This window comes from Halichoerus grypus, chromosome 8 (genome assembly GCF_964656455.1).
Source record: "Halichoerus grypus chromosome 8, mHalGry1.hap1.1, whole genome shotgun sequence".
Lineage (NCBI taxonomy): Eukaryota > Metazoa > Chordata > Mammalia > Carnivora > Phocidae > Halichoerus > Halichoerus grypus.
The window spans coordinates 142,682,212-142,699,551 of record NC_135719.1 but is presented as its reverse complement, the minus strand read 5'-3'; the positions used below and the strand labels follow the sequence as shown (position 1 = coordinate 142,699,551).

Genomic DNA, 17,340 nt, shown 5'->3' with positions numbered 1-17,340 from the left:
TATCGAGTGGTTCTGTAAGTACCTACATAACATCTTCAATTTTGCCTCTTAGCCTGTAAAGGCCTGAAATATTTCCTATTTGGCCATAGAGAGAAGCATTTGTGAACCCCCGCTCAGGGGTGCTGCTTACGCAGCTGCCCGCCCAGGCACTGTGTGTATCTAAGCTGTTCACCCCTGGATCCCAGCCAGATCCTTCTGGAAGACTGGCTCCCTGTCGGCTGGCCCTGACCCCGCTGAAAGGGACCAAGGAGAAAGCCCACTGGACTGGGTGTCAGGAGAAATTGTTCCAGCCCCCAGCAATGGCCACCGACTCCCTCTGTGTCTCCGGGTAACTTCAGTGCCCGCTCTGCTTCTCTACGTCCTTCGCTGTCAAGTGGGGCTTTGGATGTGAACTGCTCTGGAGAACTCCCACGGTGGCGTCGGTCCTCTTTAAACCATCCTTCACGTGACCACCAGGAACACGCAGAGAGAACAACACGGGGTAGCTCAGGGGAGAGCCTGCGGCTAATCCTTCGTGTCGGGGCCACGCGTGATGAGCCAGGCAGGTGCACGTGCACACTCACACAGATGCACACGCTACACACCGTAGACACATGCCCGCACATGCACACCACCCGCACCCGCACACACGTGTGCTCACGTCGGGAACAAACACACCTACTCCCCGCACATACTACGCACAGACGCACCTCATAGACACACGGACCCCTGCGCACACACCACACACACACACAGATGCACGCATATAGACACGCACATGACACACAATTACCTTCCCTGCAAACCCCACGCAGCCCCCCCCACACACACATGCATGACTCGCTGTCCAGCCTTCGTGACTGTGTTTCCTGGGGCGTTAGACTGGGAGCCCCACCAGAGTTCTGGGGCACATCCCTGGGGGTTCCCTCCTAGACTCTTGGCCTGATTAAGTCTCTTCAGAAGCCAGAAAATTAAATTGGGGGCCACTTTTCTGTTCCAGATATTGTGCATAATTTGAGGATTACTGTGGGCAAGGAAAAGAGAATGGACGTTTCTCTCTCTCACTCTCTCTATTTTTTAACTGAGCTTGAAAAGAAAAAGACTGTTGTGTGGGTTAATGAGCCTTTTGATGGGCGAGGTCAGGAGAAGGTAGGGCCCGGCGCAATCCAAGCCAGCATGTGAATACGCAGCAAGTCTTGCCTTTCGGGGTCAGGGAGGGGGTTGGTGATGCGGGGGCTATAGAGAAAGAGATTGCATTTAATTAAAGAAACATCTTCTTACAATCATGTTTGTGTTGAAAGGCATGTCCGACCCCGACCAAAGGCCCAGGGGGCCAAACACAAAACGTGCAGTCTGGGTTTCCAGCGCACCTCCCCCAAGCTACGTTTTCACATGTATCAAAACCCGAGTTTATCCAGGAGTGGGGGGAAGTCAGGGAGAGAGCCATTTATTTTATGAGTAATGCATACTGGGCTTAATAACATGATAACGTAATAGTCACAGTTTGCTAGGCACTTATTTCATTTGGTTCTTACAATAGATGTCAAATCCAACTCCCAAGACTGTTTATTGGGTACTGAAGAAGGAACAAAGCCTCAAGGTGAAGACTACAGCAGGGTTGGAGAATGTGGAACAAAATCACCCCGTCAGAGGTACCTAATAGATTTATCTGAATCACTGCCCTAACAGCTGGGTTAAGAAGGACTCTGAGGCTTGAACTAAGCAAAGAGCTCCAAGATCTCTCGGGGAGGACCAGGGCAGCGGTGGGGGGAAGGGCACATTTGGATTCCTTCTCTTAGCCTAATTTGTCTCCAAAAGTGAGAGGATTGCTCTCCACCGGGGCTCACAAACTCACATGCCTACAGAACTGAGCCAGGAAACGCCAATGAGAGATGAGACCACGTGTAACAAATACCATGAAAAAAGGTTTTGGGGTGAGGGGAGGGGGCCCTGCCGGTTGTTGCCATGAGGGTGTGGGAGCTTTGGGTGACTGCATCTGACAGTTCTGAGATCACACAAGATTTCAGATTTTAATATTAGAAATTTTTTTCGTTTTAGTGGCAAGTAGTTTGAATAATTAAAAAGTACCTGTGCAAACTGTGTGTGTATGTGTCTATATGTTCGTGTGTGTCTTTAGGCTGGATGTGGCCCATGGGCCTTTGCTTTGCACCATTTAGTCTAATCCCTAAGATTTCTTTCAGTTCCCAATTCTAAAATTGTGTGTGGGAGGCAGATCCAGAGACCGTGCGCATGTGATATGTTTCTCAGTGGGACGCATAGTTCAAAGCCTGGTCACTCACCCACTGGGCCCGAGACCGGTTTGAGCACCTACTATGTGCCTATCAGCAGGCTTTAACACACATTGTCTCACTCAAGCTTCACAGTGGCTCTTCTCGTTCCTCATGCAGCTGAAGATACAGGCTCAGAGAGGTCACAGACTTGCCCAAGATTGCACAGCTCACAACCAAATCAAAGTTTACTCCTTGGTGATTTTTCAAGCTTTCTGGTTTTGTGGGTAGAAATTCCATGACAACCAGAGAAAAAGACTCCCTGAACACTGATAACTGCATAAAGCTAAGGAGGACTTGAACCCGATGTAGCATCTAGGTCCACTGTGGCGTTCCCAGTGTGCAAAAGATTGTAACTGGATCCTCTTCAATGAATAACCCAGTAGGCGCTATCGGGGCTGGGCTGGGACCTGACACCCCTTGGCTGCCTTCCAGCTCATAAACTGTCCTCAAGGGCCGCCTGGTTTTGGCTGTTGGTGGAAGGTGGGAGAGGAGAGGTCCTGGAAGGCAGTATCTTTCCCATCTGTTCTGCATTACGATGCTGTTAAATATTTCATGCTCTCTATTGTACCAACAAATAAAAGCAGAACTAATCTCTTTGTTTAAGGTTCCCTGACCGACATTGCTGGTGATTTAGCAACATACTTATTTTCTCACAACTGGAGGAGACTGGTTCTGCGGAAGGTTTGGGAAGAGAATGGCTCTCACCCACGAAGCCAACTGGGAAGTGTCCTGATGCTGATGGAGAGAGAAGAAACGACAGCTCTGGAGACGTGGGTGAGAAAAATGCTTTTCATTTGTCTCAGCCATGGAGATGAGAGCCTGGGAGACAAGACTTTCTGGTGTGTACCCATCCACCCATCCATCCATCCATCCATCCTCTGTCCATCTGCCCATCCATCCATCCATCCATGAGTCCATCCATCCATCCATCCATCTCTCTGTCATCCATTCATCCATCTGTCCATCCATTCTTTTATCCCTATTGCTGGAAGGCAGCGACAAGCCAAGGGGTGAACATGCCCTCTAGAAGCTGGAAAAAGCAAGGAATGAATCCTCTCCTAGAGCCTCCAGAAAGAACACAACCCTGCTGACACCTCGATTTTAGCCCCATTTTGGACTTCTTATTAATCTTTTTTTTTTTTTTTTTAAGGATTTTGTTTATTTACTTGAGACAGAGAGAGCACAAGAAGGGGGGAGGGACAGAGGCAGAGGGAGAAGCAGACTCCCTGCTGAGCAGGGAGCCCGACATGGGGCTTGATCCCAGGACCCTGAGATCATGACCTGAGCCAAAAGCAGAAACTTAACCGACTGAGCCACCCAGGCGCCCCGGACTTCTTATTAATCTTATTAAGATAATAAATCTGTGTTATTTCGAGCCGCTGAGTATGTGGCAGTTTGTTACAGAAGCGACAGGAAACTAACACACCATCCCCTAAGGGTCACTGTGGGCGTTAAAAGAGCCAATATTTAAGAGCGCTTAGCCCAGTGCCTAGCACATAGGAGGTGCTCAGAACTTGTCATTGCTCTTGCTTCTATCACCACCACTGTTCTGATGCGCTGTGGGGACAGGGCAATAACTAAGGTTTTTTGATTTAAAATGTAATGCATGCCCATTGAAACAAATTTGGTAAACAAAGAAGGTACAACCTGCTACTTTCTAAAAGGATACCTGTGACAGATGGGTTGATTACATCAATTGCCCCGAATCTTCACTCCTCTCTCTGTCCACCCCCACTTTGGGCAGGTCACTAATCAGGACCCTGCCTGTCTGGGTGGGTTGTCCCCCATGCCTCGGTTCTGGGCTCAGCCAGGTGACTGATTTTGACCATTGACTTGGCAGCAAAGGTGACGGTGAAGCAGAGGCCTGGGAGTATTTGTACCTCTGCCTCTCTGAGAGCACATGCCGAGGCTAGCCGGCTGGAGGAGGGGAGTCATGCGACCCAGGACCTGCCATGGCCCCCATGGACCGCCAGCTGGTGAGGGACCTGTGACCGAGTCGAACCAAAGAGCCGCCCCACTGAGCTCAAATAGCTGACATGCATCTTCATGGGCTAAACACACGATGATTCCTTCGAGCGGCTGGATTTGGAGAACGTCTGTCATGTAGCGTTATTGCTGAGACAGGTAACTGGCATAGAATAAATATAGCAATCCATGGACTGGAGGCTTGTGATGTGCTGGGCTCGGTACTAAGTCCTTTGGAGACACCAGCATTTCTTACGAACACACTCGGGTGAGAATCACCTAGAAGCTTGTCAGAATGTCCCAGTGTCCCAGCATTGTTTCACTTCATCAGGAAAACGGGAGGGGCCTGAGAACCTGCATTGTAACCATCTCTTCCCTTGACTCTTGGGCACCATCACATCTGGGAACCACTAACCCTCATTCTCTCATTTCAGCTTTGCTATCTCCTGGCGAGGCAGAGATCCTCATGCCCATTTTACAGACGAGGAAAGTGAGGCTCAGGGAAATAAGTTTGCTCATTGTTGCGAGGGGGAGCCACAGCGTGACCCCAAGTGTCATGATGGTCAAAGACAAGCTCTCGGTCAGTCCCCAGACGCTGCCCACTGTGGTCAGGGCTGGGTCCATGAAGCTTCACCTTCTGCCTGACATTCTGGGGGCCACCACTGCCACCCCCCCCAAGCCGCCGCTGGTCCGTGATGTTCTGGGCCCACCCGAAGCTGGGCCTGCTCCAGGCAGAGGTGAGAAGTGTCCAGGGAAACATGAAGTCAGCGTTCTTTACTAAAATGGAAATTGTTGTTAAATAAGGGCATAAATATTGAATTACCCACCGAGACTCCTCTTTGCATAACAACTTCGAGTCCAGATTCAATAGGAAGCAGGCTTAAAGTAAACACAGGCTTAACGTCCCATGCCTCCCCGGCTGAAGGGGCCGCACGCGGTGCTCCCCGGTGACGTGCGGGGCTGCTCCGCGTCCACAGCCTCGGACACCACGAACGGCTCCGATGTGAAGAGTCTCACCTCTTTGCTGTGAGGCGCCCTCCAAGGATGGCCCCACGGGCTGGGGTGCGTGGTGACAGTGTCACCGTGGGGGGCTCCCCATGGCTCCCCAAACAGCGAGTTTCAGGGGACACGTGGAGCTGTCTCTGCATGACTCACACCCCTTCACCTAGATTTTTCCCTCTTTTACATTCAAAGCAGGAGCAAGGCAGCTGTCCCGGTCACCCCGCCTCTGATGGGGCATGAAGGCCGCACCCCGCCGCCCGCCAAGCCTTTTCCGGCCAGGGCCCCAGCCGTCCCCCTTCTCTGGGGGGTCCTCCTGCCCATGAAATGGTCAGTGGCCACGGACCACGTCTCAGGAAAGCTCCCCAGCAGGTAGCGCGTCGTCTCCTCCTCTGAGATCTGTTCCAAGGGGGCCCTCCGCTTCAAGACGCCAGACTCCATCTCCATCCGAACCCTTTAAAGATGACATGGGCAGAACCTCGGAACAAATCCCGGGGACGTCCCTTCAGCTGAAATGGCCCAGCATCTGAGAGGCCGGCAGGTGCCTGGGGACAGCGGGAGTGTGGGGGCAGAGCAGAGGCAGACAAGACCTGGAGGTGGGGGGTGGGGAAGCCAATGGCCGGGTCATGAACAGGGAAATGACTTGAGTGACACGAGTGGTGGTCACACGGGCTGGTTCTCACGTGGCACTCACCATGTCGGGTGTGAGCTAGCCCCCACGTGTAACCTCCGCATCACTCCCGTGAGGCGAGGACAATTATTGCTCCCATTACACAGATGCAGATGAGGAAACTGAGGCCACCTGGGTCCCCACCCATTTCTAAGCCAGATCTTCCAGCCTTTTGGTATTTTCGAGGGGTGCCCCCTACCTCTGTCATATCCTTCTTCCGCAGTGCCTCTTGGGAATGTTAGGATTGACTGGGGTTGTTTGCCCCCAAAGGCCCTCGCCGGCGTGGGGCCTGCTGAGGAGTGCCAATTGTTCCAGTAACTGGGTCTTTGCGTCTGCCCCCAATCCCAAGCCCTTCGGCCTCCAGCGCCCACTAAGCCTCAACCAGAAACAACTCGGCCCCACTGCCCCAGAGACATCTGGTGATGTCTGCAGACATTTTCAGGTGTCACAGCTGGGAAGGGGACGTGGACCAGCATCTAGTGGGTGGAGGCCGGGGATGCCGCTGAGCACCCCACAACGCTCAGGACGGAGCCCACAAAGAGCAGTCAGCCCCAAATGCCAACAGTGCCAAGAGCAGGGAACTCTGCTCTGTCCGCAGGGCCTGGCTGACTTGTATCCGGCCCCTCATATGACGGTCTTGCTTCTGAATGCCCCCCACTTTGATTAGGCCCTCGAGAACTCATTCCTGCCTCCGCATAAGCCTACCTCCCACCTTTGGGCATCTGTGGTTCTCTGTCGATCCTGACTACGTGCCTGAGGGGCCACCTGCTCCCTGCCACCATTACCACAGGCCACCAACTGTGTGGTCCTCATCCCACCACCCACGGCGGGTCCGCCCTGTGCACCTGACCACCCACCGTGCCAACTTTACCCCTTGGGCCTGACGACACCCAGGTCTTGGCCAAGACCAACTACTGTCGTTCTGCCAAGACACAAAAACGGACCCCCACCGAGACAGGGTCTTCTTGCCCCCCAGGACAGTGTCCTGCTCAGGTCCAACAACCGCCCACCCTGCTTTCTGCTGCAGCCATTCAAGTCCCAGGAGCCCGGAAGCCCCATTCCCTGGGCTCCAGTGCGGAGGCGAGCCTGGCAGTGGAATGAAAAGACTTGGTGACCCGTGCCTAAAAATAAAAATATTATTCAATTGTCATGTCTAACAGAGTGCCTGACGCAGAAAGCAAACCCATGGCAACCGGATACACACACTGGAAAACTTTCCACGCGGGTGGATTAGAACAGATCTCAGCTGGGCCTTCTGGAAACCAGAATGAACAGGCGTCTTTGCAGCTCTCTGGTTTCTGGGCTTGGATGGGGTGGGGGGGCTGTGGGTGTGTGTGAAGGAGAAGGGCAATGCCCCCCCACCCCGGCTTCCACTGCCTCCTTGGGATGTCCCCTGCTCTTGGGGGGAAGGCAGCTTTGGAAAAATGAATGAGGTAAATATGAATGCCCCTTTTGCCTCCCTAGTTAACAAGATCCTCTCTCCTTTGGTACCCACGGGAAAATGTGGGCTCTGGACTAGACAGACTGAACTATCCCTTTGCTCCCCCAAATACTTTCCTGCCTTTAGGTTTGCTTCTGCTCCACGCCTTGTCCAAACCATCCTTCCCTGTCACCTCCACACAACTAAATCTGACCGATCCTTCTGGCCCAGCTAAAATGTCACTTCCTCCAGGAAGGATTTCCAGATTTTTTTCCCATCCGCCAGCCCTACCCCAACCATCTGCAGGCAGCAGTGGTCTCTGTCTGCCTGGGCTTCTCATGGCACTTTGTCAACGCTTATATGGTGCCCCTTAACTTAGCGCCTGGAGCCCTGAGCGAGGTAGACATGAAGTCAGGCCAACCAGCTCAGAACCCAACTCTGTTCCTAAGGAGTTGTGTGCCTTTGAGCATTTCACCTCACCCCACCTTAAAGTCCTCACCTGTAAAATGGACCCGAGGGGCTTACCTTCTAGGGCTGTTGGGATTTTGAAATAGCAAAATGTAAGGCCCGGCCTGCGCAAAATAGCCTCCTGACAATGCCCGTCGTCATGACGAGCACCTTCAGGCAGGAGAGCATGAGCTCTGGGTTTGAGGCTAGCTTCGCTGCCCAAGAGGTGTTAGGTTTTGAATTGTGCCCCCCAAAAAGATATATTTGAAGTCCTAATCTGGGGATTAGGTGTCTTAGAAGGTGACCTTATTTGGAGAGAGGGTCGCAGCAGATGTCATTAGTTAAGGTGAGGTCACACTGGAGTAGGTTGGGCCCCAATCCAATATGCCTACAGTCCTTACAAGCTGTTGTGAAGACACCCAGCCAGACAGCCACGTGACCACAGAGGCAGAGGCTCGACCAAGCATCCACAAGGTAAGGGGGCACCTGCCCGGCTCAGTGGGCTATGCGTCTGCCTTCGGCTCAGGTCATGATCCCAGGGTCCTGGGATCGAGCCCCGCATCGAGCCCCGCATCGGGCTCCCTGCTCGGCTGGGAGTCTGCTTCTCCCTCTCCCTCTGCCCCTCCCCCCACTTGTTCTCTCTCTCTCTCACTTGCTCACCCTCTTTCTCACATAAATAAATAAAATCTTACAAGGTAAGGAATGCCAATGATGTCTCCCAGCAACAGCCGGAAGCTTAGAGAGAAGCTCTGATTGGATTCTCCCTCACAGCCCTCCGGAGAAACTAGACCTGCCGAATCCTTGGTTTTGGATTGCTGGCCTTCTGAAGTCTACAGGAATGTATTTCCATTTCTTTAAGCAATCTGGTTTGTGGTGTGGGTGGTAGCAGCCCTGGGAAACTCAGACATCCGGCATTCCCCTCTCTCAGCCTTGGTTCCTCCATCCTAACCTGGGGCTCAGGGCGGGTAAGAGGTGGGAAAGCGCTGGGCACCTGGTAAGGGCTAGATTCATATTTACAGAATCTGACACTCAGCCACCTTCAGAAAAAAGGCAAACAGAGGTGGGGAGATATGCCTATTCCCAGGCCAGCCCGAGGGGGTGCCACATGCGTGAGAAATCCAGTCGGCAACGTCTGCTCGTGTGTCCGGGCATGTTTATACTCCGGCACCTTTCATGGAGGTGGGCAAGGTTCTAGAACACTCACCGGACAGTAAGTTAGAAAAAGAACCCGCCGAAGCAAGTACCGATAGAATTTAAAACTGGCGCAGCTGAACAAGTATGTTGGAGAAGGCCCGGAGTCCCACCGTCCCACACCCCCAGACCAGGCGGCGAGGAGGTCATCTGCTGTTTTTATTTGCCCTGCATGCCTTCCCATTGCTTCTTAAAATAGGTCCTTCCTTCTTTGAACTGCTCTGCCCTCCATCCCTGTGACTCGTGCACCTGCCAATCCGGTACCGTGGCCAAGGGGGTGGTCCCATGACCCAGGCCTGGCCAATATGGCCTCCCCATCTCGCGGCCATAGTAAGGTAATCATCCAGGCAAGGCGGGTGACTGAACAGGAGCAATCCCCTTCTGGGACTCTCAATATGGAGGGTGGGAGAGAGAAGGTCTACCTTCAAGGTGGCTGAGCTGGGATGACAGACGCCTGGACTCTCTGCAGCTGTGACATTCTGTCCCCTTACTGCATGGAGAAAATCACCTACAGCAGAAAAAACTAGCTCTACACACAGAGGACAGCAGAAGAGCACGTTGGGGTGTGTGTGTGTGTGTGTGTGTGTGTGAGTGTGTGTGTGAGTGTGACAGACAAAGGGAAACTGAGGCCCAGTGATACTATTTTAGTCCTCGGGCCAGCCTCATTCATGAACTTCCCAGTTACGTCGGTCAATAAATCCTCATTTTTACTCTAACCAGTTTGATTTGGGATTCTGACATCCACAGTGAGAAAGTCCTGCTCAACACAGGAGGGTTGGTGGACGTGAAGATCAAACAGGGAAACCTCCCTCGAGAGCAGGCCAGGGCTCCAGAGAGGTCCCAAGGAAGAGTGATTGCATGCCCCACAGAGGGCCTTGCCTGGAGGGCTGTTTGGTTGGGGGGCTTTTCAGGAATGCCTGTCTGGCTATCCATCTGAAGCCTCAAACCCCCACTCTGGACATCCTTCCCAGAACTATCGCCATGCTTTTGCCCACACTGCCATCTTGGGTAATGCGGAGTAGAAAATGCTGGTTGATTTGCTTTCCGGAGACAGACCCAGAGCACAGCGGGAAGGATTGGCCCCAGATTAGAGGAGTCATGCCTTTTCTGCTAAGACAGATGTGAGGGAGAAACAGGGACCACTCATGGACATGGGCTGTAGGTGTGCAGAGACAAGGAGCTTCTGTCTTCTGTGTCAACGTGACTGAGCCACGGGGTGCCCGAATATTCTGGGTGTGTCTGTGAGGGTGTTTCTGGATGTTCACATTTGAATCAGTAGAATGAGTCAAACAGATCGGCCTCCATAATGTGGTGGGCCTCCTCTAATTAGTTGAGCTGAATAGAGCAAAACGACTAAGAAGGGATTCCACCTGCCTGCCTGCTTGAGCTGGGACATCGGTCTTCTGCTCTCGGGCTGGAACTGACACCAGGCCCTCCTGGGTCCCCAGCCTTCGGACTCGGACAGGAACGACAGCACCAGCTCTCCTGGGTCTCCTGCTCACCTGCTGCAGATCTTGGGACTGCTCAACCCCGTCATAACTGCGTGAGCACATTCTTTGTAACAAATCTCATTCTCGCTACGTATCTATGTCCTCTTGGTTCTGTTTCTCCAGACGATCACTAAGAGGACGGGGCCCAGGTGACATGGAGGCCACAGGGGTTCAGGGGCATCGACCACACTGCAACAGCCCTCAGCCGCCCGGGGAGGGGTGAAGAAGACAGCGTTGGTTCCACATTGTGGCCCAAATGCCTTGCAGCCGGCTGACCTTGGGCTGGTTTCTTCACTGTTTGGAGTCTCAATGGTTTTATCTGCACAGCGGGGCAGGAGAGGTGAACAGGGAAGGCCCCTCTGGCTCTGGGTCCAGCCGAGACCTGAATAACACAAAGGTGTGAGTGTCCTGAACCCTGGGGGAGGGGTCTGGGGAGGGCCAGGCAACTGTGCCAAGACCCCAGGATGGTCCCTCAGTGGACCTGGGTCCCCAGCTCCGCCAGGCGTACACCCTCCCCTCACCCGAGTCTCTGCCCGACTGTCCCCTTGTCCCAGACGCCTTCCTGACCACCCTTCTCACATAGCACTCCCCTACCCTCATCCCACGGCAGAGCCCCAGGCTTTACTCGGTCTGTGGGGTTTCTCTTTAGGCTCATGGCATCTTTGACCTGCAGGTTCGCCTCTCTATCTTCCCGCCAGATTGTAAGCCCCGGGAGGACGGGGACTTCGGTCTGTCCACTGAGTGCCCAGCGCCTTGTCCAGTGCCTGGCACGTGCCGGGCCCCAGGCTTTGTTATTAGGGAGGCTGGCGGGAGGTGGCGTGGGGCCCTGTGGGCTGCCGGAAGCGTTGAGGTGTCCCACACTCTGGGCCTGAGCCGTGAGAGGGGTTTGAGCAGGGTACACATGATGGGCTTTATTCTCTGACAAGGCGCCTCCCTCTGTTGTTGCGGGAGGTTGCAGGGCCAAGAGGAGAGGCAGTAGGGAGCTGTTAGGAGTCCAGGCCAGAGAGGACTGAGGGCGAGCTTCGACTCTGAATGCATAAGAGGCAGACTCGCAGCTGAAGGGGAGACTGGGGCGCCCGCAAACACTCTTTCCTGGGCCAGAGGCCGGGACTATAGCAGCCTCCCTCCCAGCATGCACACGGGCCCAGGGCAGAGCCGGGATCCCCTGGAGGGAGGCGGCAGACTCAGGAGAAGCCAAGAAAATGTGAGAGGTGCAGGGTGGGGAAAGGGAGCTCTGCCCCCACAAGCCCAGAGCTAAGGATAGAGGCAGGTGGAGGGAGAAGAGGGTTTTCAGGGTGCAAATGGAGGCCTACTCCTGGACGATTTAAAACAGCAGGTCTCTCTCTCTGCCTTTTGCTACAGAACCATCCATGCTTAGCGCCAGATAATGCTTCTTTTCCTGTGCCGCCCCAACCTTCGATTTATTTTAATCATATTCGTTTTAATCATATTTATTTTAATCATATGAGAACTATTGGATTGTTCAGATTCCTTCAAGCCAGAGACAAGCAAGATTTTCACTTGTCCCCAGCACTTTCGTGGACAGCTGAGACTAGAGATGAGGCTGGTGGTCCCAATGCCTACGCTTTTTCTAGGTGGGGGCCACGGACTCAAATGCCCCAGCCCAAGCCTTGTCTTCACCGCGTTTGACCTCGGACAACGCTTGGGAGCCCCATTCGCTCACCTGTACCTCCCTGGGGTTGCCATGAGGACTGGCGGGAGCTCCACCAGGTCCAGGGAAAGTGACCAGTAAATGTTAGTTTCCTCCCCCGTTCAGTCTGCCTTTAAAAGCTGGGACCGGGGGTGCCTGGGTGGCTCAGTCGGTTAAGCGTCTGCCTTCAGCTCAGGTCATGATCCCGGGGTCCTAGGATCCAGCCTTGTGTCAGGTTCCCTGCTCAGCGGGGAGTCTGCTTCTTCCTCTGCCTCTGCCTCTCCCCCTCCCACCCACCTCCCCTGCCCGTGCTCTCTCTCTCTCAAATGAATAAATAAAAAATCCTTAAAAAAAATAAATAAAAGCTGGGACTGCCTTGGCACAGCCTGGTGCCTGGCACACAGAGATGGAGCTGAGCAGCGCTTGGTGAATTGAAATCAACTCGGGGAGACAAACCTCCCAGAGAACACAATTTTATAAACTCATCCTATTTTGGAGTCTCCTGCTTCCCTAATTTTAGGGAAACCAAGATATTGAACTTTGATGACCCTCCCGTCTTCCCCAAAGGCTGTAAATTCTGCCAACGAGTTCTCAGATAATAAATGTTTTGCTTGTGGAATTTTCAGATTCTCTTGAACAATAAAAGTGACCCTTTGGCCTCGATTATCACATTTCATGACAGAGTCAGGCCTCAATGGTGGGCCAGTCCGGAGGTCACAGAAACATCTGTGCAAAAGCAGAAGATAATGCCCACTCCAGATGAGGGCTGCAAGCTGGAAGGTTCCATGCAATATAAAATCCCAACTCGACTCCCACCATGGATACACTTCCTTAGAAACTCAAATCTGATTTGGGCACCAGAGGGGAAAATTAAAACCAGAAACTGAGATGCAAATGCCATATTTTACTTCATTTTGTTTGTTTGTTTGGTATGTGCATTTTAAAAGAGACAGACCCAAGTAGCTTCCTGTTCGGATTTTACTCTCAACAAAGTTAAACTCCCTAAGTCATTGTTCTCAGTGACAGATACTGTGACTTCAGAGGCTTGGAGATATTTTTATTGATGTTATGAGCAGGAGAAGAGAACTGGAATTCCCCTGAGCACACACACACACTGTTTGTCTTGTCTGTTGCTAGAGCCCAGCCCCTGGCACAATGCCTGTCCATAACAGATGCTCACCCAGTATGAATGAAGCCATGATCACAACCATCCTAATCAGTTTGGCAAACATTTTAGAGTCACAATGCACTTTGCATCCCTATGTCAACAGAAAGCCCGGAACAGCTCAAGTCCAGTGCGTGTGGGCTTCAGAATGGACATTTGCCTAAAAGACGGTGCTTAGACCGCCCCCACCCCCATCTCCTGTGAGAGCCCAAGCCAAGTTCCGCTAGCCCCATAGCTAGGTGGAAGCTGCCTCCCTAGTTGGAGGGCTAGTTGCCTTCTCATTTGTCACGTAAGGAATGTCACGCAGCGACACGGGTGCCTTCAATGTATTCCTTGTCGGTTACATCTGCAGGCATCTCACCTGCAGAAATGTCTATGAATCTCCTAGGAAGAGTTTCAAAGTCAGGGGTCTATACATTTCCAGCTGTGTATTAGAAAGAGCACAGGACTACTAGAAGGGGAATTAAATCTGAGTAATACTGGAACAAAGGAGGAACAGGACACTCAGACAGTCGAACACTTTAAGTATTGCATGAAAACAGCAGAAGAAGGAGCTCTGTGAAGTTAGAGTTATCTGAACCAAAACTCCTGGAAAAAATTCAAGAAAACTACCTGGACATTCAAAAATTTTCAGGGACTATCCTATACTGAGTTATTATAAGAAAAAAGAGAGGGGCACCTGGGTGGCTCAGTCAGTTAAGCATCTGCCTTTGGCTCAGGTCATGATCCCAGGGTCCTAGGATCGAGCCCCACATTGGGCTCCCTGCTTGGTGGGGAATCTGCTTCTCCCTTTCCCTCCCTCTGCCGCTCCCCCTGCTTGTGCATCTCTCTCTGTCTCTCTGCCAAATAAATAAATAAAATCTTAAAAAAAGAAATAACTTTTAAAAAATAAGAAAGAAGAGACTAAGGAGCAGAATCATAAACCCACTGACAAGGCATACCAGAAAGACATGCTCATAAAAATAGATCAAATGGAAACGTACTATTTTTTAAAAAGCCAAAAGGCACTAATAATATGATACAAGGCACATAAAAACATATAAAGAGTATCCCCAAAACCAAAAATATGATGAGATAGAACTCAAGAATTGGAAATAGAAGAAAAAAATCATTTTAGAAATGAGGACAGAACGAGAAGAAACAATTGCAAACAGCAGCACAGAAAATGCCTGGAGAGAAATAAAAGATAAAAAGCAGATACATTTTAAAAAATAAAAATAAATAAAGAGACAAAGAAGATTTGAAAGGCAGTGACAAATGCTAAAAATAAAAAAAGAAGATCCAACATATGGATAATGGGACACCCTTAAAAAGAAAACCAAAGCAAGAAAATAGAAAAAACACTAAAAACCATAATTCAAGACCACTTTCCTGAAAGAAAAATATCGAGCTTCATATCAAAAGAGCACACTGTGTACCTAAGAACATCAACCGAACAAGTCTCCTAAAACCACAGACTTTAAGGAAAAAGAAAAAGTTCTTTGGGAGCTTCGGGAAAAAGAGCATGTGACTTACATGGGTAAAGAAAACTGAATTGCTGTAAAAAGCTTTTAACATCAACAATTTATACCAGAAAATGTAATAACTTAGTCAAGATATACAAGAGGAGAAAATGTGAGCCAAAGATTTTACATGCGGGAAAACCAATTTTCAAACACAGAGGATATAAAGATGGCACAAACTGTCATCCATGTGCAGGAATCAGAAAATATTGTCCCTGTCATTACTTCTGAAGAAATCTACTAGAGAATGAGCTACTATCAAAAGAGTAGAGAGGCATCCACAGTTGGACGTGGTGAACATTGAACATACACGTACGTATAGATGTGCTGGCCCCATGTTCTGATGATGGAGCTAAGGGACAACAACAGAACAGTGGGGAGAGGAGAGGGAAGCATATGGAAAGACATTTTTAACTATGGTCAGTAATCAGAATTGGTGGTGGTTGTGTGAATATTATCATGGCCGATGTGCATATGAGCTCATGTAAATGATTAATTATGGGATATTTGAATGCTAACATCTGTGTGTCCTTGATAAGTGGGATGCTCAGTGTGGAAGGAAGAAAAATGTGATAGAAGAAGTTAACTCAAGCAAACAAAACAAAACACTCTGTCGTTTTGATTTGGCTTAGAAATATCAGTATGAACTCGTGAGGCATTATCTGCATATTACAGATATCCTAGCCCTGTTCACTGAGAAGAGCAAGAAGCAAATATTAGCTCAAATAAATCATAGACCTAGATGTAGGAGCTAACACTGTAAAACTCTCAAAAATATATAGAAGAAAATCTCTGTGACCTTGGGGGTAAGAAAGATTTCTCAGACAGGATACAAAAAGTACTAACCATCAAAGAAAAAATTAACCAATTGGACTTCACTACGTTAAAACCTTTTGCTTTTCAAAAGATACCATTGGTTCAGGAGGTATATGGGAAATTTCTATACCACCTGCTCAATTTTGCTGTGAACCTAAAACTGCTCTAAAAAAATATATTTTTAAAAGGTTTTATTTGACAGAGAGAGAGACAGCGAGAGAGGGAACACAAGCAGGGGGAGAGGGAGAGGGAGAAGCAGGCTTCCCATGTAGTGGGGAGCCTGATGCGGGGCTCGATCCCAGGACCCTGGGATCATGACCTGAGCCGAAGGCAGACGCTTAACGACTGAGCCACCCAGGCGCCCCTAAAAAAATATTTTTAAAAGAATTTTCAAAGAAGAGACCAAAGCTTTGCATCATTTTATAGAAATCCTTTATTAATTACAATTTTGTATTAAAATTATAGTGAAATTTTAAGGGCTGACAGAGTGCAGGAAGAGTAGTTTGGGACCATCAGTTAAGGGATGTTTTGTGGCCCCTCTTCTGCGGGGTCCCATCTGACTGAGATGTTCACTTTCAATCAAGGTTGGGTTTTATAATACTGGTTCCCAAAAAGGACATAAGGATATAATGTTTTTCCTAAAGTTGTCTAGCTAACACACTCTCTCCTACCACTATACTGCCAGCTATTCTCCTATTTTAACTATTTGAAAAATAGTTAACTATTTGGGGGGCGCCTGAGTGGCTGTCATTAGGCGTCTGCCTCTGGCTCGGGTCATGATCCCAGGGTCCTGGGATCGAGCCCCGCATGGGGCTCCCTGCTCAGTGGGAAGCCTCCTTCTCCCTCTCCCACTCCCCCTGCTTGTGCTCCCTTTCTCACTGTGTCTCTCTCTGTCAAATAGATAAATAAATAATCTTAAAGAAAAATAGTTAACTATTTGAAAGCTCATAATCATTTTCATGCCTAAAGTGAACAACTCTAACACATGGTTGTTGCAGCACATTTATGCAATAACAAATGCAGGTTTTTGCTTCAACTGATTGGCAACATTTCAACATATAAAGCACAAAAGAGATTCTCACTCCAAGCTACATCTAGGAGGCTTGCTAATACTTCAAAATGGATGTTTGGCAGTTAATAAATCTGAATGCCATGCCTTGTTCATATCACTGCTCTTGTTATGATGATTAGATATGAGACAATTGCATGATTGTTGATCACACACAAGTTCAGGGATACCAGAAATGACATTGAAGTTGGCATCAACTATTTGACCTTCCAAAAGTCAACCCAAAGCTAAGGCCAAATATCAGATTTTGGCTCACTACCAAAAAGCTGAAGTTGACTTTTGGTGTATCATTAACTTTTTCTTGACTACAGTGTTTGGTTTTTTAAAATAAGAAGCATGTATTTCTTTACGATTTTGAACAGATATTTCTATTAAAATCGCACATTAAAAACACTAGCCGTCTCCCACTCCCCCAGGAAAAAAAAAATATGGGTAAGAACATTGGATTGGATCTCGAAATAGTTCGCAACATTTTTGAATACTGAAAGGAAAAAAACCCACACACCATTAATGTGCACCAAAAAGAAGTATATTTTATGGTATGGAAAGTATACTATGATAAAGTCATTAATAATTTTTTAAAAGCAAAAAAAAAAAAATGCTAGAAGAGACTAGAGCTTTTTTCTTAATTGTAAAAGCAACAATGATAAAGACACCATTAAGAAACTGAAAAGGCAAAACACAG

The 17,340-nt window shown here is 49.7% G+C and overlaps 1 long non-coding RNA gene across 2 annotated transcripts; it reads left to right on the top strand.

Annotated features, from left to right (window-relative positions):
- The first annotated feature begins 1,290 nt into the window (after positions 1-1,290).
- LOC144378886 (uncharacterized) lies at positions 1,291-6,908 on the top strand. 2 transcript variants are annotated; one of them, XR_013440822.1, is made up of 4 exons: positions 1,291-1,631; positions 2,875-4,394; positions 4,670-4,972; positions 5,430-6,908. It is a non-coding gene; the product is annotated as an uncharacterized LOC144378886 (long non-coding RNA). The 2 variants fall into 2 exon arrangements; XR_013440823.1 differs by lacking the exon at positions 5,430-6,908 and having other exon boundaries at positions 4,670-5,059.
- The last annotated feature ends 10,432 nt before the right edge of the window (positions 6,909-17,340 follow it).